General features: G+C 47.6%; 1 protein-coding gene across 1 annotated transcript in view; it reads right to left on the reverse strand.

Annotated features, from left to right (window-relative positions):
- The window catches only part of Plxna4 (plexin A4), a 450,775-nt gene extending 446,006 nt beyond the window's left edge, over window positions 1-4,769 (reverse strand). The window contains exon 1 of the mRNA XM_059257015.1: window positions 4,335-4,769. The gene's annotated coding sequence lies outside the window, so the exon portion shown is untranslated. The remainder of the gene's footprint in view (window positions 1-4,334) is intronic.
- Window positions 4,770-20,323: the final 15,554 nt, after the last annotated feature.

Below are 20,323 nucleotides of genomic sequence, written 5' to 3' on the forward strand. Positions count from 1 at the left end.
CTCACATGGTAAGCAGCTTGGTGACAAGAAGCCAGGTCAGACTGCTCAGCACTGGAACTTGGTTCCACCACTTGGTGGCTTTGTGACTTCGGACAAAGTGGGGAACCTCCCTCATCTCAGTTCCTTTGGGAGGATATAGGGACAGCAGTAGCCATTGAAGAATAAAGGAAGCAACCCCATCTAGAGTACTCAAACGATGCAAGATCAAAGGAAGTACTTCATAAACACTGGCCACCACTTTCATCATTAATTAGCACTACTCTCCATTCCGGTGTTTCCATAAGGGCTAAAGCCAATACTAGTGTTCTCCCAGCTGCTTCCCTGGGGAGGCTGATACCGCATGATCACAGGACAGGGTTCCTCACTCAGGACCTCTAGAAACTATTCTGCTTCACAGCAAGTGAAGAAGCAGCCTCCTTCTTCTGGAAGAAGACCCCCAGCGGGGAATCGGGACCCCTGCCTGCCTTCCCTTTTAAGATCCACCTCCTTCCACTTAGTGGCACAGCCTGCTGCTCCTGTCTCCTTGCTGGCTCCACCTTCCTGTCCTAACTAGAATATCTGCAGCCTGGGAAGCAAGGAAAGGAGAGAGACCTAGAGTAAGTCAGGACAGTGAGAAGGGATCAGGTGGGTGGTAGGGGAGGGAACAGTAAGGACTAGCTTTTAAAGAGACAGTGTTGGCAGGGCTCTGTGTGGACCAAGCATTACTCACTGGAGCCTCCGGGGCAATTACCCTAATCATGTGCATCTCCCAAACAGCTCTTTGATTTATTAGCACAACGTCTTTTTTAAATGCCGCTTTTAAATATAAATAACACTTAATCATCCAGCTGTCGTTAAATTCGTGTTATATTGATTTCGCGGAGTGCCGCAAATTTGAGGGTGAATGGGCTGGTGGATACAAGCACAACACTGGGAGGTGGATTCACAAGTACCGGGAGAGAGGGACAGGCCTTGGAAGGAGGAGGAAAGGGGGTGTCAAGGGAAAGAAATGAAACACACACACACACACACACACACACACACACACACACACACACACACACACACCAGCCCAGGGCCTGGACCAGTTTCCCATCAGGGAGCACTGGACACAAATAAGAGGCGAGGTGAGAAGGACACATCCGTTGCAGAGTAATCAAAGCCAAAATCACATCCCGCAGGCAGGCAGGTTCACAGTATCGCCACCGCCCCATCACAGCCAGTGGGAGAGCCACTCCAACAGGTCCCCAGTGGGCATTGTCTGTGCAGTACCTTCTCTGCTGAGACTGGGCGAGAGCCGCTAAGAAATGCCCCCTAGCTGGCTGGGAGGAGAGATGCTATAATTTCTTCCCATCAAAGCCTGGCAATACCTAGGAGCTCAGAGCAGTTACTAACCCATCCCCCTGAGCTCTCTCCCCAAGGAAGGAATGTTACCACCCTAGAAAGCCCCCCACTTAATTCCCAGCAGCCCTCCTTGGGATTAAAAGGACCAGTAGGCCAAGTGTAGGCAGATTCTGCCATGCAGATCTCCCTGTCTGCAGGGAGTGGAGCTGAAGCAGGAAGACAGAGACAAGGAAGGAGACCGGAGCAAATTGGCTGCCTAGGAGAAAAATTCCTCCCTGAAACATTTTCAGGGCCCCGTGTGTGTGTGTGTGTGTGTGTGTGTGTGTGTGTGTGTGTGTGTGTGTGTGTGTGTGTGTAGGATTTAGTGAGAGCAGAGCAGATCATGGATGAACCATGCCTGCTCTTCACAGGAATGCTTCCAGAACAACTTCCAGCCTCAATAAGGCTGACCAAAGAGAAACATTTGTGTTCGGGCCTTTCCTAGTGCATGCAACTGGGTGCCTTATAGTGTAGACCAGAAAACATAAAAGTCCACAGAAGAATAGTAGAGCAAGGATATTGTGGTATACTCCAAGGATGGGCAAAAAGAACCAGGAAATGAAACACACACACACACACACACACACACACACACACACAGAGAGAGAGAGAGAGAGAGAGAGAGAGAGAGAGAGAGAGAGAGAGAGAGAGAGAGAGAGTTAATTACTGTCTATCTTTTCCTAGAAACCAATGATAAGTGCAGAAAGTGTGGGGATTCTTTTGAGCTCCAGTGTTAGCTTATAACTAGCATAATGACAGTCGACTTTGCATTAAAATGACAGATTCTGAGGCTGTGGGAAGAGGGGGACAGAGAAAGAAGCAGGAGTCTGTTGTGACAGGGGGGATCTGCACCCCAGCCTCCTCCCCTCACAGGTCCGGTGAGAGAATGCTTCTCTGGGAGATACTCATTGTCACTATAGTTCACTGCTTGTTACAGATCATGTGCCACAGCCATATGTATGAGTATGTGGGTCCTCCCCATCCACACACTCCAAGTGTGTGCATGCTATAATGTACCAATGTTTTTCCACAGCCCAGAAGTCAGAAGTGGACACCCCTGTCACCCATGCTTGGACAAGCTGACTGCATTTGGCAAGGCTCTAAGAACGTGTGTGTACAGCTGGATGTGTACACACCCACCATTCTTAAAAAGAAATGTTTCTCCCTGATCTGGGTTCTCATTGTGAGAAGCTTTCCTTTATCCCAGCTATCTTTTTCAATCAATCAAAGGGCCGCTTACACCACACACAGCAGGGATACAGATTCTCTCCTGGGGCGTCTGCTTCCCCCCACCCACCCACCAAGCCTAGCCAGAGAGACCTTGGCAGGATTAGAAAAAAGTTTGAAAAACAGGAGGGCTGGGAGTGCAAAGAAAAACCCTATGTAGCTGCACCCCATCTTCGGGATTTATAAGGCACCAGAAATCCTCTACCTGCACTTAAGGCCTCCTTGTTCCAGAGTGTTTGCTCCTTGACCCTCACCTTCTGGAAGATTTCCAACGTATTTCTCTCTTTGGTAGGTTTGTAGGACACTCTGAACACATGGTCTCATAAAGAGGGAAGCAGCATATCCCGTTTTTATCAGAATGCCCCCAAAACACCACAAAGGGACAGCTATAGAAACATAGAAACTTTCCATATGTGTATTCAAGCCTGACATAATGATTTATTTGAACCTTCTATTCTTCTCCCTGCAATAATTGAGGCCCCCAAGAAGTCTCTCTTGGAGTCTAATAGGGGAGCCATGAAAAAGCACTTTGGGACTCCATTCACCCCCACCCCACCCCCATCCATTCTAGGAAAAGTTTCAAAATGAGCAGGCTCTGGAACTGGGGCGGGGGTGAGGTGGGGTGGGGAGCTCTGGGAAGTACAACTTGAACCATTGGCTTCTGGAAAACCATTCTGCATGCAGAGGATCTGAACTCTGGGGGACATTAGTAGACCCTCATAGGGTAGGTATGCCAGTGTGTTCAGTCGGTTCTCCCTGAAAAGTCTAAATCCCGCTCTACCCTTCCTTCTAGCTCGTGTTCTCAGACACATACCCCAAAGCCATGTGACAGGTGTTAGCTAACGGCACAGGGGGAAATCGCCTCACATGCACAGAGAAGGATAAGGAAGTGAGGGGGTGGCCACAAAGCTGTGTCCCCAAGCCCTGTCTGCTTGCTGTCTACCACTGACTGGCAACGTGAATAAGGTTTGATCCTCCTTAAAGGACCGCAGCATCCTCCCTAGACAAGGATCCCTCCTCTAGCTTTGATGTGAAAGCCCCTCCCTGCCTGAAATCCCGGCACATTCCGGGGAAGCAGTGCCACGCTTCGGAAAGGCGTGTGTGCTGCCTTTACTAGAGAAACGCAGAGTCTGTTCCATATGCGCCGCCCTACAGAACTGCAGCCCCGGTTGCTTATGTGGCCTCCTCCCAGGCGCGCGATCACCACAATCTCCAAATCCCTGCCCTTTAAATATCTGTGTTTCTCCTATTAAAAGGGGGTAAAAATCCTAGTGTCCAAAAGCCAAGGGCGCAATTGCACTGGGTGGGTCTCCTAAGACCTCCCATGACTTCTCCTGTTTTGTAAAAACCAGTTAGGAAATGAAAGGAGCTAGAAACAGCAAAATCGCTCCCTCATCCTACCAAGCTGGATAGAAGAGTCAGTCATTTACAAAATCCCACCCTGAAAGTCCTGGGGAAGAGAAGTCTAGGTCCGGTGAAGAGAAGAACACGGGAAATCCCTGCTCCGCGCTGCGCTGCGCTGCACCTACGCGGGTGTCCAGGTGGGACGTGGGCAGGTGCGTGAGCTCAGGGTATGCGTATATGCATGTGTGTGTGCGCGTGTGCGTGTGTTTGTGCGTGTGTGTGTGTGTGTGTGTGTGTGTGTGTAGCGGGATGGCTCGGAGCAGGCGAGGACTCCAGGACCGGACCCCGCACCTCCGCCCGCTCTGCCCAGCTGGCCCTGAGCCCGGCCGGTGCCTCCTTACCTGGAAGAGCGGCGTTTCCCTCCTTCAGCCCCAGCGCCGCATTGACACTGCAGATGGTGCCTGTACCGCTGCCTCTCGCCCTCCTCTGAACGTGTGCGTGTGCGCGCGTGTGGCTGCCTCCTCCAGCCCCAGCCCCGAACGCAAATACTCCACCGAGGCACCGGGAAGCCACGAGCAGCAGAGGAAAACGGAGGGGGCCAAATCAGAGCCTGCTGGGCTTGACAGCTCCTCTTGCAGCGTCCAAGGTGGGCGTAATGTCCAACAAAAAGGTCAGAAAATGTGGATCGATTCCAAGCACCCCTTTCCTCCGCCCAGCCCCGGAGCCCAAGCAGCGACAGTGGTGGCTCTCAGGGGCTGCGGCGGCGACGCGGGGCTGCCCCCCTTCGTCCCCACCCCCGCGGGCTGAATGTCCTTGATGCCAAGCGGGCACGGCGGCGTCACTCCGCGCCGCCCATGCTAGCCGGGTCGGGCCGCTGCCCGGGCGCGGCGGCGAGTGCGTTGGGGACCCACCGGGGAGCGCTCTCCCAGCCTCTGCGCGCCTCCCTGGGCAGTGGCGTCCACCTCCTGGCAGCCCAGGGCCGGACACGCCGCTGTTGCCCCCACCCCTGCCCGGAGACTAGCCGGGCAGTGCCCAGGGGCCGGGGCTGGGGGCCGCCGACTTCTCCCCGGGGAGGCGCGGATATGCGGTGATAGCAGCGACGGCGGCGGCTGGCGCTGCGGCGGCCAAGAGCGCGGCTGTGGTCCAAGCCGAGCTTCCCGGGCGCGCCCCCGGCCCCCCGGGCGGGCGGCTCGCAAAGTTTGCAGGGGGCAGGGAGCGGGGCCGCCGCTGGCTCGGCCGCCGCCGGAGCTCCCGGGCTGCCTGCTGCCGCCGCGGCTCGCTGCTGCTGTGCATTGAAGCCCGGCCAAGCGCTGCAAAAACTCCAGCTGCCTGGCGCTCTCTGGGTCCTCCTCTCCTCCCTCCCGCCCTCCCTGCTTCCCTTCCTCCCTCCCTCTCCTCGCCTCCTCCCCCTCCCCGCCGCCCGCGGCCCGCCGCCGCCGCCGCCGCCGCCGCCGCCGCCGCCGCTCCCTCTCTGGCTCGCTCGCTGGCTCGGAGCTCGCGGCTGACATCTAGACCGAGGTAGAGCGGCCGGCAGAGGGGGCAGGGGGCGCTTCCCGGCACGTTGCCGCCGCAGGCTCGCCGGCTCTCCCCAGCGTGGACGTTTGCAGACACCCCCTGGGTCTTTCGAGCCACCCTGGTGGTGGCGACATAGGGCAGAGTGGCGCATATAGGGTGACACCAAGTGCACTTGGATTGAGGCATACTCCCAAGCAGGCATGTGGGTTCAGGCGGTCAGAAGCACTTTTGAGTATTCCTAACAGACACCAGCCAAAGCATACACCCATTCCCAACCTAGAGTCCTGGTCCAGCCCTGTCCCCCACCAACCAAGGTAATCCTACAGGGCACTGGAGAACGCCCAAGCACAACGCTCCTTTCTAGTCCTGGGAAAGAAATGAATGGCCAGTGTGCCCCAGAGCTTGCTGGGTAACCTGATATGTCCAGAGGCTGACCTTGCTTCTCTGTCTCTGAAGCCCTAGATCCTGGACCATATCCCAAACATATACCAGTCAATGCCAGCACCGGAGTAGTTTCAGACGTCCGAAGGAAGAAATCCCAAGGTTGCTTAAGTTGAGACGGCGGCGTCTGGCAGACAGGAAACAGGCGAGGTAGCACTATCTAGGACATCTCGGCATAGACCACTCCCCATCATTGTGCCCGACCATTAAAAAACAAGCAAAGCAGGATGCCCACCTATTTATCTGCCCAACTCTGTATGCCTACTTTTACCACAGTGCCAGGGAAATACCACCGTCGGCCACGTCCACCAAGAGCAGCCTCTCATCCAAGAAAGTCCTCTCCAGAAGACTACAGTTTGGGGCTCCCAACCCACGCCATTTCTTCATCTTAACTTCCTGCCAAGGTCTGTCCCTCCCATCCAAACCTCTCAGAACCTGCTTACTAGGAAATAATTGACAGCAGTATAAATTCCTATACCTTCTTATCGGGGTTATATTTTCACAGGAATCCAAAGTTATAAACTGGGTGGACTTCGAAATGAGCTGTGAGATGACATGTTCTACAAGCCCCCCCACCCCCGCCCCTGGGGGTGTGGGGAGCAGGTAGCACATGTGAGTCAGGCTGGGCTTACCCACACACAGGACCTGGCTGAAACTGCCCTCACCAGAAGGAGGCCATGAATCAAGCATGTGCAGGAGAAAGCCAGACATTACTCTAGTTAAAGGGTGTTCCAGGAGACAGCATGGAGCCCTGTTAGCCTCTGGTTGTCCGCTGAGCACGGCATGGCCCAGAAAACAGCAAGGGTTATCTTATTAGCTCCCGTTAATACATAGATCTGGCTCCTCTCTTCTCAGAAACTCTGGATCCCCGACTCGAGATAAAGCACACAATATCAAGTTAGTTTCTGAAGCCCAGAGAAACGCACAACAATAATTCCATGTTGCGGCTGCTCTGACAGCCTTCCAGAACCGAGGAAGCCCCGAGGCCAAACGTCTGTCTAACATGAGACTGCAGAGACACCTGGCATGCAAAATCAAAGGAAGTTGTCCCCACAGGTTTGCATAAGGCTTGCCTCACCTGTACCCAAATACGCTTGCAAGAACCACCTCTGAAACTGGCACAGGGTGCCATCACAACAGGCTCACCCTAGCAGTGACAGCCTAGAAAGTCCTACAGAAAACCTTAACAGGCTACTTAAACAACATGCTTCACTAAGATATACAAGAGACCTTTTCAAATCCAATTGTCACGTGGCTATAGGGGGACTTACGTAAAAATGCTGAAAGGGAGAGGAAGTGAGAACTGACCCCTTCTCAGCCAATCATTAATCATCCCAGAAGGTATTTTTAATACCACCTGGTTGTCTTTTCTGTTCCTTGTAGTGTGTGTGTGTGTGTGTGTGTGTGTGTGTGTGTGTGTGTGTGTGTGTCTGCAAATTCCAGGCCCGTGTCCTGATGGATGGACAGGAAGTGAAAGACTTTTTCCAGGGGTAGCAAACAAAGTGTGTTTATTATCCCTTATCTCCTGCTAGTGCGCGGTGTCATTTATTTTCATTCAGAGGAATGAGTATCGTGTGGTGCCTGAAGAGTAATGACAGGGCTCAATGACAGGGAAAGCGTGTACGGAGAGCTGGACCGACAAAGGGCAGGGCAGCCCCTGCCAGTCCTCCTCCTCTTAATGGGACCTTCCCGCACACTGCCTTTTCCTTCCCTGGCTTCCATTGACCACCACAGGCGGAAGGCAGCCTGGAAACAGTTACCACTTCATACCATTGTAAGGAATGGCAGAAAGGGTCAAAACAGCCCCCGCAAGAGACCTGATGGCCTATTGAATGTTCCCTGGAGTCTAGAGTGGGGTGGGGGGTGGGCAAGGTAGACCGTCCTACTCCTTGGCTCTGTATTGACCATCACTATCATTTTGCACAGATCGTGTGCCCTTAGTGGCATTCCCTCCCTCACCTGCCACGTTTATGCCTTCTGGGTGCAGTGGTATTCAAAGGGAACACAACCTCTGTGAGCGTGACTTGAAACTCTTCATGCAATGCATGTGGAAGGAATCGGTACTCCCTGTCCTAGCAAAGTATCCTTTTCTCCAGTGGCACAATGCAGGGGGCAGGCCCTTTGTTGCCCTGACTCTTCCCCATGAATCGACAGCCTGGAAAAGGCAGCAGCATCGTGTGATGATCCAGATCACCACAAGCCCTCTCGCTCTCCCACCAGCTCTCTCTAGCCCTACAACCCCCACCAGCTGATGAGGAGAGAAGACAGACATACTCTGGGCAGTCTAGCTGGTCCCTGATGACAATGGGTCTGAGTCATTCACTGCATCCCTGGCCTGGTAGCAGAGCTGGGTAGGTCAGCGTCTGGCTGGCCTCACGGCCACAAGAGGGAGAAGTTAAATGGCACACTGCTTCATAGAGTCCTATTTCCTAAAGAAGCTATTTTTGTGAGATTTTGGCTGTGGTTCTTTGCCAGATTGGGGGGGAAGCATACTGGCTCATCTCTCGTGACTGAATAAAAGGGCCAGGTTTGAGGGGAGAGAGAAGACTCCTAACTTCCCCTTCACTCAGTTACCACCATTTTATTAGCTTAGGAACAGAGACAAAGCCAGATTTGTTTATTAAACAAATCGCCAGAGTCCGGCGGTGCTACAGAGACATATTTCCCCAAGAGTTGTCCTGCAACTGGGTCCTGCTCTATGCTCAGGATAAAAAAACCTCTGGCCTAAGGCTGCTTGAAAACCTACATTGTGGCGCCACCTGCAGGAGAGCATAATTATCGACTTTAACCCAAATCTTAGCCAAGAATGGGAAGTCCTAGCTTCCCCAAACTATCCTGGCTAGGACAGGGTTGCAGACAGAAACAAGGGGTCTGTGCTATCAGGATGTGTCACCAGATGTCCTCCAAACACTCCAGCAACCTTCGAAGTGACTATTCCTTGGGAACTGCTATTTCAAAGATCAACAGCAGCTTTACAGATTCTCAATCCGTTCATTTTTCCTCACATCACTACCAGGTTAAGTAAATCTATCACATGGGTCTATCTTCCAGGTGCTGAGCCATAGGACAGAGAAATGGTTTCCTTTGGGAAGGGTGGGGATGGAGCATCCATGTCACCATAGCTGTGATAGTCTTAGGATCCAAATTGTTCCTTTTTCACTATCCTATGGGTATAAATGACAATGCGGATATTGACATCTGAACCTCACTCCCCTCTGCTCATCTAAGGCTTTGGCCATCACTGTCAACTCCCTCTGGAACTCCTCCATGATGTAGGAGACCCCACCCCCTAACCTGTGGTGACTATACTTAGGAGCTGATCGTGTTAATTTCCACAGGTCTCCTCATTACATGCACTGTCCATCAGTCATTTGGTGGGAAAAACATCTTGTCATTACCAGCCATGCGGTGGCCTCCCAAGGACCCTCTGCCTGGCTATACTGCTGCTAACAGCCAGTGATGCAGCTTTGCTATGGATTGTTGGACCGCACAGGAAGGATACAAAGGCAGGGAGGATGCCTCTCATCTGACAACACACAGGCACAGACACTGGGGATCTTGGTCCTGTGATCCTAGAGTAGCTCCTATGTCCCCTAACCATGGTCCAAGTGTGTGTCCTCACCCCACCCCACTTCCAGCCTCCTTTATTCACTCCCTGCTCTGTAGAATTCTTTCTCTTTCAACCACCTGGCAGACGTAGGTTTCCAATAGTAAAAATGAAAAGTTAGAAGATGTAGTGAGAGAAGAGATGGGAGAAAGATGAGAATGGACCAAGTCTATTGGCTAGGAACAGCAGAATCCCAGATCTGGCAAGCTTCGTATCTTTCTTCAAAAAGAAAGCATACACACTTGATTGCATCCTTTGGAATCTTCCACTGAGGTCCAAGGCACTCTAGAGCAGTGATCAGATGGGGATTTACGGGAGCAAGTTGGAAGTGATTTGTCATGCAGCAATACTTGGCCGATACCGTGAGGTAATGAAGAACAAATCACTCGTCGGGCCCCTTAACCTTTTGCTCATTATTTGAGCCCATTTGGCTTTAGGATAAGAAAGAAAAGGAGAACATGTTTCACGCATGATATTCTGATATGGGACAGGACTAAGCTCCTGCACACTCCCTGCCGGGATCTCCCTGCAGGGATCTGGGGTTAAGCTTCTCAACACATCTCACTGTGTTAAATGAAAATGACAAAACCCGACCAAGGGTCTGGGAAGCAAAACACACAGAATGTTCAAGTCCAGCATTCACTTGAAGTGGGCTGTCATCAGTTCCAGACTGTCAGCAATCAGAGACGTCCAGGAGCGATGCAGAAGGCCTGCTAGGTCCTATTCATTTTAATGAGCTGTCTGGCTCCAGCCCCTGACCGAGAGCCTTCTGGAAACCAGCTTGAGTGGGACCCTAGTGTGAGACCTTGCATCTGCAGAACACCACTCCCCCTTGGGACCTCTCCCGTAAAGCTTTGCCTGCAAATGTGCCTGATCCTGGTCACACCATAAGGGAAAGGGGCAGCCAGTGGCCAGTACTTATGGACAGAAGGCACAGTAAAGACTAGAGAATGCAAGACTAGTGGTTTAATTTTCCTTTCCACAGTTCTCCACCGGAAATGTCCCTACGCCTTCCCTGCTCAGTCCTGGAGAGCTTGTGGAGATCTCAGGAGGATGCAGGGGTCATCAGTAGGGCCAAGGCACACACAAGGGTGAGAGAGGAGCTAGACATGGTGGCATACATCTGCAGCCTCAGCACTTAGGAGGCTGAGGCAGGAGGATGGTGAATTCAAGGTCATTCTGGGCAACATAGCCAGTTCTATGTGAGCTGGTACTAAATAGCAAGACCCTTCCTTAGCCCCTCACTCCCAACACATAGCAAAACCCAAAAGTTTGGGAGAGAGGAAAAAGGAAAAAAGAAGCAGAGACAGGGGAGAGCCAATCATGCCTAACTCTCCCCATCTCTGCATTCAATGAAGCCATGTTGGGGGGCAGCTGGAAATGAGATAGTGTGGAAATATTTACACCATGACCGTTAGCGTACATTACAAACAGGGACTGTTTTAGCAAACATCTGCTGGCACAGCTAGAGAGGGCCAATGACAGGCTTGGATATGGAGGACTGGTCCAGATTAGCCTATCTTGCTGGGCATTCAGGCAACTGGTAAAGGATTCCACCTGTATTAGTTCACCTTATGTTGCTATAATATCATAGCTAAGGGTAAGTGACTTTATAAAGAAAAGAGGTCTATTTAGCTCTTAGTTCTGTAGGTTCAAGAGCATGGTGCCAACACTAGCTCAGCTCTGGAGAGGAACCCACAGTGGATCACATCAGAATTATCAGAGCACATGGAAGAGGTAGAGGTCACATCACCAATGGAACGCCAAAGAGACTGGGGAGTGGCCACATTTGTTCCCTTTTAACAACACCCTGGCAGGAACTAATTCAGGTGTCCCGAGAGAACAACTACCATGCTTCCTAAGGACAAAGGCTCCAATGACCCGAAGATTTACCAGTCTGCCCCAACAGTACTCCAACATCCATTCAAAGGGAATCCAACCATAACACCATCAGAAGTGTCAACAGCACCAACCTAACTCAGTGTCATGGTAGTCACAGTAAGTGTTCTAGTCTGCCACGTATCACTTTTTAAAAAAAATTAACATATACTCTTTCCATTAGCTATTTTTCCAAGCCTTATATTTAAGGGAATGCATTCTTGTTCTATCAAGTGACTGTGATTTATTTTTCTCTAATCAGCAAACCAAGGCAAAGAATATTGACATTACCTGAGATACACAGAAGCTCAATGTGGAATTTGTTAATGGATGCTGTATTGGTTCCTTTTTGATTGCTGTAATAAAACCCCATAACCAAGTCGACTTATAGAAGGAAGGAAGGGTTTATTTGGGCTTATGGTTGGGATAAGAGTCCATCACCATTATGTTGTGGAAGCCAAGCATCCGGGAGGCATGGAGCAGCAACCTGAGCACTCACATCTTAAACCACAGGCAGGGAGCAGGGAACAAACTTTGAATGGTTTGTAGTTTTGAAGCCTTACAGCTTACCCTCAGTGACATACTTATTTAAGCAAGGCCACATCTCCTAAATCTGCTCAAACAGTACCACCAACCGATGACCAAGTACTCAAACATCTGAGCCTACGGGAGACATTCTCATACAAAGTACCACAGGTACCTCTCATTTACTCCCTCCACTCAAATTTATGATTACTATCCAGGGTTTAGCATCAGTTCTGTTTTTTTTTCCCTGCAAGTACTACTATTAAAATTATGCTATACCATGAAATAGACTATTGTGCAGATATTTAATGAGATGAAGTTAATGTACGTGTTTCTGTTCTGCAGAAAAAAATGGCTTGGTATATGTATTTGTATATTTTATTTACAAGTATACAGAAAGTGTGTTCCTATCTCTATAGATCTGCATGTACATAGATCATGAAATAATGCACCAAAAAGCTTAACAGAAAATAGGGAGACAGGAATACATACTTCATTGTTTTATTACATATCCTTTGTTCTTTATGGCATTTTACCATGTGCAAAAACTTCATTATCCACTTTTTTAAACAGCTTATTTAAAAACGAACAAAAAAATACTGCTGCTAAAAACATCTTTATCACACTGCCAGCCCTCTGTGCTCTCACTTCTCGAGCCCAGCCAAGCACTCCTCCACCCCATCTGTATCATGTTCAGGCTGCCTTTGTTCTACCTCCCTACTCTCTGCTCCAAGCTGCTCCTCTCTAGTGGAGGTCACTCAGCGGGCTGTCTGCCCCAGCGAAGAAGTCCTCATCTTCTCACCTAAAGACCAGCCAGCAGTCAGCTTGGCCTGCGGGTTTCTTCTTGATACTAGATGGATCAGGGGGAATTGCATAGCTACATCAGAATGGCATTTTCACACACTAAAACAAGTCACCTTTGGTTGAGAGAAAGGAAATATTCTTCTATTTGGTAAACTCAAAGAAAGCAACACCCAGACATGGCATGGGTCTAAAATATGACGAAGTAAAAAAACAAAACAAAACAAAAAACATTTAGCCACTAATGAGAGAAGCTTTGCATTGTTTCAAATGGGAGAGGAGAAGGAGAACCAAAGAGAGTTAAATATTACTCTATTGCTTCAAAAGGAAGAACAATGTAAACTCTGAAAAATCCATGAACATAAACATGGTCTAGAAATGGACCAATTCCTCAGTCAAAGATTGGGACTTAGCGGTTCAGGGCAAGACTTGGTTCATCACGAGAGATAATCCTGGGATTGCTGTCTTCATCATTTGGCTATAGTAATGAAAAAGCATATACTAGATCGCCTAAAAAAAATGTTTATCTCCTAATAGTCTGAGGCTGGAAGTCTAAGGTCTGGGTACCAGCATGAGTGGATTCTTGGTGAGGACATTACTCCTGAACGTGTCCTCACATGGCTTTTCTTTGGTTCATGGAGAGGAGAAAAGAAAGAAGAGGGCGAGGAAGATCTTATGTATTGCTTCATTTTTCTAAGGACATTAATCCCACCATAAGTGAGTTCTTTACCCCACAAGACCATATTCCAAACCCTATAACCTACAAAGACTCCATCATTAAGTGTCATTGGTATTTAGGGCTTCAGGCTATACCATATAAATTTAGGAGCATCATTAACATTTTCTCTAAAGCAGTTGCAAAAACAAACTTTGTTGATCAGTCTCATGTCATGATTCAATAAAGCTATAATGCTTAAAGATAAAGAAAATATGCAAGGGTTGGAGTGATGGCTCAGTGTTTAAGAGGACCCATGTTTGATTCCCAGAAACCACATGGTGGCTAATTCCATCATAACCCGAGTCACAGGGAATCTGACACCCTCTTCCGGGCACCACAGACCTCAGGCACATGTGTGGTACACGGACACACAAGCAAAACACCCACACACATGAAATGAAAAAAACAATATAAGAGTTCAAACATGAAGTTGGGGTGGGGATATCTGAGAGGAGGGTGGTGGTGAAAAAATATTGTCAAATGATATTGTGTAAAATCCTCGGAACAAAACATTTTTAAGAAGAAAATATGAGAGAGGCTGTCTGAATTGTATCAGGCATTTGATGAATAACAGTCTGGAGGAACATGGGGTCATATGGGCTGAGAGATGAATGGACTCAATGGTTAAATCTCAGAGATGTTCAGAGCTGCATCAATGACAGCATGAAGGAAAGCTTTCTGGGATGTACATTCTTGAACTGATCCTGTTTAACACAATTACTAGTGACTCTGATGAAGACAGAGGAGACATGGTTATCAAATTTGTCTAGACTACACTAAAACCGTTGAACATGAGTACTGTAATCCTTTCCTTAGAGAAAAAGAAACTTTGGATTTGGGACATTTTCAGAGTTCATTGGGAAGTTTGGTATTGATGGGGGAGTGGGGGGGGGTTTGCATTATGCCAAGAAAGGGAAAAGTGAGGAAGCTAAGGACATCTGAGTTGAAAACACAGAGTGCCAGAAAGACAGGGTTTAGTAATGGGGAGAAGTTTGCAGCGGGAGGCAGGAAGGGAAGCTTAGGGGAGCCTGGGGCCTTCCAGGCAGGAGGAAGGCTGTGAGGGCAAGGAGACATCACCAGATTTCTAGGAAGTCCTTCACAATGAGTAATGATGAACTGGATGTCCTCATTGTGTGCCTCTCAGAGAGGTCATCAGTATAGAACTCTACAATTTTCAATCCTTTGAGGGGATGATCTTGCTTTCTTTCAGACATACTGTCAAGTTACAGTAAGAAGTCTCCTTATCTTTCTCCTGCAAGTGTATGACCAGAGCATAACAATGAAAAACACACTCTGCATTCAAGTCAGTCAGGAAGCTTCCGAAAAATGACCACCTGATACAGATACATCCATGGCCCTATACACAGGTGTAGAGAGTGGCTTTGCAAACAAAAGTACCAAGGAGATGTGATGACAAGCTGAGACCGATGATATGCTCAATATGAGTCACCACAGGATGCTGCCAAGGTCAATTGGATGGAAGGTACATTAATGGAGAGTGGAGTCCCAAAAGGAGTGATAACCACTCCCTTAAAATGGATCATACATGCAGCCCAAGGCCTTCTGCTTTATGATAAATTTGAGTACATTCAGGGGAGAGTGGTCCAACTCAAGAGAAAATTAGAAACCTCGATATATTTGAGACAATGAAGGGAACCAGTATTGTTCAAAAAGTAAGACTCAGGAGAACATGATCTTTCAGATATTTGAAGGGCTGCCAAGGGGGTGGGCTGTAGTATCAGTTCTATATAACTATAAGCTATGTAAGCAAGATCAATGAATATAACTTGTTTATGTAGAGCCATTTAGGCTCCATAGGAGGAATGTCTTTTGAAGAGTCAGAGCTCTCTGAAGGAATAGATTTCCTGGACTGGCTCTGAGATCTCCATCATTTGACATGTTCAGGGAGGAAGTGGGTAATGATGAAGTAGAAATTGGTATTTGAACTAAGTGACACCTCTAGGGCTCTGACATTTTAGTTGCTTTGTTTTTACTGTTGTATCTGCCACAGTGCCATAGGCTTGACATTGACTCAGTAGGTATCTATTGACTTCAACTACAATGTGTATGAGGTCCCATCTAAGGAAGATTACCATTTCCCCACCCAAGATCTCCACTAAGAATGGAACGCAGGGATGGAACCAGTGAGAGAGCTGGAAGGAGCAAGGGGATTCACCTCAGGTAGACCTATCTCTTCCCCACCTAGACTATCCCAATCCTTCCTTAGAAGTGCCACCTCTGTTCAGTCAGTGCTGGCCTGCATGAAGCCACGTCTTCATCATTTCCTCCTGAATACTTACATAATCCAGTTCTGAATTCTCAGTTTTTCTCAATAGCTTCTGTGACTGCTGGTTTTAACTGTCAACCTGACCCAACCTAGAATCACTTGGGAAAAGAGTCTCAATGAGAGACTTCTAGATTAGATTGACCTGTAAGAACACCTGTGAGAGAGTATTTTAATTACCTTCATTGATGAGAGAAGACCTGCCCACCATTGGCAGCATCACTCCCTGCATTTAGGACCCTGGACTGTAAGAGGAGAATGCGGGCTGAACACTAACATACCTACATCAATCCATGGCTCTCTGCTTTTGACTATGGATGTAATATGACTAGTTTCTTCAAGTTCTTATAACCTTGACTTCCCTAAAATCATATAACCTGGAATTATAACCTGGAATTGAGTGAAATCAACCCTTCCTTCCTGAAGTGCTTTTGTTGGGGTATTTTTATCACAGAAACAGGAAACTAATCTAAGACAATTTCTAAACCCACCTTCCACTCCACGTAACTCAGGGTCCTCTCTTTCTTCTGTGTGGGCCCAGAGGGATTTGTCTTCCCTTGTACTTAGCAGCTTCTCCTTTCCCCCGGTGTACCCATTCTATCCCTTCATCCCTACTCCCTTTATCCTTAAGAGCTTTCTGTAGCCAACAAGGGCCTAAGAACCAAGCTGAGTACCTTGGCATCTCATAGAGGTCTCTGGTAATGGAAATGAAGTCATTTTATACCAATTTACTCCAGGAACCGTAAGCCTGGGGGCTGAGTGGGTGTTGTCCTACACCTGACCACACTGTGATAACTGTAAATAACAGCTGGTTTTTCCTCCTCTGGTTTGTCCTCCATCACCTGAACAATCACATTCTTGCCTGTCTCCTGGGGAAAATTGCTTCATCATGAAGTGAACTTCTCTATGAAGGAACTTGCAGTTTGCTTCTTCCACAGGAACACCAAATTGTCAGTCCAAATGTCCCTTTGCTGCTGCTCCCTGTAATTCCTTTATGTTACCATGAGCATTGTGAACCCCTCATCATATTCTTCCCCTGAAAGAAAAACTGAAGCATCCCACTGTTTCCTCCCCAGTGACTAACTCCTTCCAGGCCCCATTGTCTTCATCCTCCTGATTCTTCTTGCTTCTCCAAGCATTCAGGCTACAGTGAAAGATAATATGTCCTGTCACAGAAAGAAGGGAGGGAGGGAAGAATAGGGTGAGAAAGGAAGGCATGAAGGGATAAAGCAAAAGGAAGAAATGAGAAGATGATGGCAATGATAAAAGTATCTTCCAAAGACCACAGATTTTTATGGGACTGTAAAGAGTTTTTTATTTTATTGTAATTGTAGAAGAAACCATGCCAACAGGACAGTTTGCATAACTCATACCAGGTTCAGAACAAAGCAGTAAGCAAACAAGTGCAGGGACCTGACTGAGACTAAGACACGGGGGCTTGTGCGGGAGTGAGGGATCTTAAGAAGGAGGGTGTCACTCCCAAAACACTTCTTGGTTCTGATCACATCATCATATTTGAACTTTTTTAAATTTATCAATAATGTTTCTGTTGTTCTATTATTTAAAAAAATAAAGCTCACCTTCATGAGAAATCATAATACAACATGTTCTTCTAAGTTTAGGATTTGAAATGGTGGGAAGTTGATGAGAGAGCACTTTTAGTCCTTTGCATGGGAAGCTGATTGCTGTACTTGAGTATGCATGTTTTATAAATACCAAAATGCTCCAATGGGGACATGGACTCGCATAAGCAGGTCCATATATCCTTTCTTCTATTTGTTTGTTGTGGAAATATACCTATGTGCCTATGATGTGGCAAGCATTGGTCTAGATACCAGGGATGAAGTAGAACTCATAGCAAACAAGGTCCTTGCTCCTGTGTTACAGTCTAGGTAAAGACAAGAATGAGTAAGGTCAGTGAATGAGCAAGTTCTGTTGGTAGTAAATTCTATGGGGGAAAAAAAACACGGTATAGATAGAGAGTGGGAAGAGGTTCTCAAGTCAGAGAAACTTCTCTGAAATGATAACCTCTGAGCTGTGACTTAAAGGATAATAAAGAGTTAGCCAGGGAAAGACCACAGCAAATGGAAGAAGGAACTGGCACAAGACTCTGAGGTAAGATGTCTAGGGGGAGTAATAATTCTAAAGAAAGCAAGTTGGGAGAACCATGAAAGAGTCAGTAGGGAACAACTACAAAAGGAAAGGAGATAAAACCAGCCATGATCAGCACACAGATATTCACACAGTACCATAACTGGAGAACATAGAGTGGTTAGGAGAAACCAACCATCACTCTAAAGAGATCTTTAGGTCCTAACCTTTCTTATACCATCTGGACCCAACTCAGTTTCCTAAAAGCCAGCCCATTCTATTAGTCAATGTCCTTGTTGCTATACCAAAAGCTTAACAAATATAATATAAGGAAAGATGTACTTGGACTTGAGTTTGAGGGTCAAGTCCATCATAATGGGAAAGGCGTGGTGGCAAGAGAAGTCCTAGCTAGGACGACAGGAAGAGGAGGAGAATGGTCACATTGCATTTGATGTCAGAGGCAGGGAGAAATGAAATATTGGAGCTCAGCTGGCCTCCTCCTCTTTTTCTTTTTGTTCACAGGACACACCCCACCCTCCCAGTTTCTGAGACGATGCTGCCCACATTCTCAGTGGGTCTTCCTGTCTCAGTTAAACATTCCTGGAAACACCTTCGCAGACATGCCCCAAGAAGTGTCTCCTGGGTGTTCGCAAATAATGTCAAGTTGATAATGAAGGCCAATCACCACAGGTCCACCCAAACATGTTACTTTAAATCATAACTTTCTACTCCTGGTCCCTAAAGTCTCATGGTAATTGCACAATAAATATGCATTTTTGGTTCATCTCCAAAAGTTCCCAATGTCTTAAAAGTCGAGTTCCGTGTCTCTTCTAAGTAAGAATGCAATATCCTAATTACAAGTCCCTATGAAAGAAATGATGCTACATAATTCCCATACACAGTAGCAGCTCTGTGCCAGAATATGGGTTTGTGGTGACATCATCAAGGCTTCAAAAGGCTTGGGTAGCTCAGCCTCTCCAGTTTTGCCACTTGCAACACACACAGCCTCTCACTTGGGTGAACTCCACTCTGGGAACTTCTCTCAGTATTCCACAGTCCTGGCACCTTTGACATCATGGGGTCTCTATTATAATTTGGGACTCACCTTCACATCTTCACACAACAGCTTTTTTAATGCCTCCTTGTGGGGAATCCAACCCAACCCATGTTACCTGGCCTCACTTATTTCTGGAACCTTGGGGCAAGCCTCCATGACCTAAAAATCTTGTATTTTGCGTATCTACAAGACCAGCGCTACAAGTCTGGACAATGTTGCCAAGGACAGTGCCAACTCAAGATGTGCTCTGGCCTCTTTTACTACAAGTCTAGTGGCTTCTGTATTTTTTGGTGGATGGGCCTGGAAAACATCCCTCTAGCCAGCTCTTCTCAAGCAGGGAGCCCCTTTGGGGCATTATCAATTCAGGTTCTCCCTTTCAAACAGATGTGTTTGTTCACAAGTCAGAGTCTTTAACAGGTAGGATCTTACCCTCAGTTCTCTTATTGTCACTTTAAAGAATGGAAGCGTTTTCTTTTAGGGCACTAATCTCTGTAACAATTATAGATGCTTTGTCTGAATAAACCCTGCCCTTATCTTTCATTGGGCACATATTCCCGTTCTCATCAAACTGCACATTTCTGCATCTTTCTTGCTCACTCTACGCTTTTCTCCTGCTGAAATCTGGGTAAATGCAGTAAGTGATAACCAAGCCATAGATTGAATGTCATGCTGTCTTCAAATTTCCTCTCTCAAATAATTCTGTCCATTACTTTGGAATTCAGTCTCGCGTTAATTTTTAAGACAATACAGTATAATGCAGCCAGCTTCTTTGCCAGAATATAACACAAATGGCTTCCAGCTCACTTTCTACATAGTTCTTGTCCCCCTATGAAACTTCATGAGCAATTTATACTGTTTGCCCTCTATCAGAATCCTGGTTGCCCACACTCCAATGGGAATGGTTCATTGAGCTCTGCCTTGAGCACTCTAAGGCTTATTTAGCAAAAAGCTCCAAAGTTTTCCACATTTCTTCTACAAATTAGTTCCAAAAGCTTACAGACAAAATGGTCAGGTTTATCACATCAACAAACCTGCACCTCAGCATAATTTTTCCCTATTAGTGACTTTTTCACTGCTGTAACAAAATGCTCGGCAAAGGCAACTTAAGGAAGATGGGAAGAAGCATTATTTTGGCTCACACTTTGAGGGTACAGTTTACCGCAAAAGGAAAGATGAGGTGCTCACATTGCATCCACAGTCAGGAAGCAGAGAGATGACACCTGACACTCAACTGTCTTTTTCCTTTATATTCAACCTGGGAGCCCCAGCTCATGGGATGGGTCTACCTCAGTTTAAACTCTCTTGAAATGTTCTCACATGAAACACCCTAGAGTTGGGTTTCTTGTGTGATTCCAGATCCCATCAAGTTGACAGTCTAGATCAACTATGGCCTCGATAGACTGAAGACAGAAGGACATGGAGGAAATCAGCTGCAGATGGAAGGTGCAGACCAGAAATAGAAGCTGTGTCCTT

Source organism: Peromyscus eremicus, chromosome 3, assembly GCF_949786415.1.
Source record: "Peromyscus eremicus chromosome 3, PerEre_H2_v1, whole genome shotgun sequence".
Taxonomy (NCBI): domain Eukaryota; kingdom Metazoa; phylum Chordata; class Mammalia; order Rodentia; family Cricetidae; genus Peromyscus; species Peromyscus eremicus.